Raw genomic sequence first — 454 nt, 5'->3', positions numbered from 1 at the left:
CATTTGTTTCTTTCAGTTAAGCTTAATGTATATATACACAAAAAAGGTTAAAACGGAGGGAAAAGAAATCTTGCTTCAAAAATGTAGCGAAGAATCGAGTTTTCATTGTTATAAAAATCACAATGCAGTTTATTCTTTCAAATAATTTTCAATTGTTTATATTTTTAATGCACTTTTAATATATTAAACACATTAAACATATTAAAACATTAAAAGTAGTTAACTTTTTTCGGTATCCTTGACAATAGTTAGAAAGTTAATTAAGAGAGAATAGTAAAAAAAAGTTTGCGTGTATGTTCAAGTTATATAGAATAATATAATATAAAAGAATATTTATAGGTGTTAAAAGAATTAGAATAATAAAGACGTAATATCATATAATAAATATTTAGTTATATTAAATAATTTTAATAAAATTTAATTAATCTAAATATATTCTAATATCTCTTCTCAA

Source organism: Arachis ipaensis, chromosome B05 (genome assembly GCF_000816755.2).
Source record: "Arachis ipaensis cultivar K30076 chromosome B05, Araip1.1, whole genome shotgun sequence".
NCBI classification, from domain to species: domain Eukaryota; kingdom Viridiplantae; phylum Streptophyta; class Magnoliopsida; order Fabales; family Fabaceae; genus Arachis; species Arachis ipaensis.
This window is presented reverse-complemented; position numbering follows the sequence as displayed.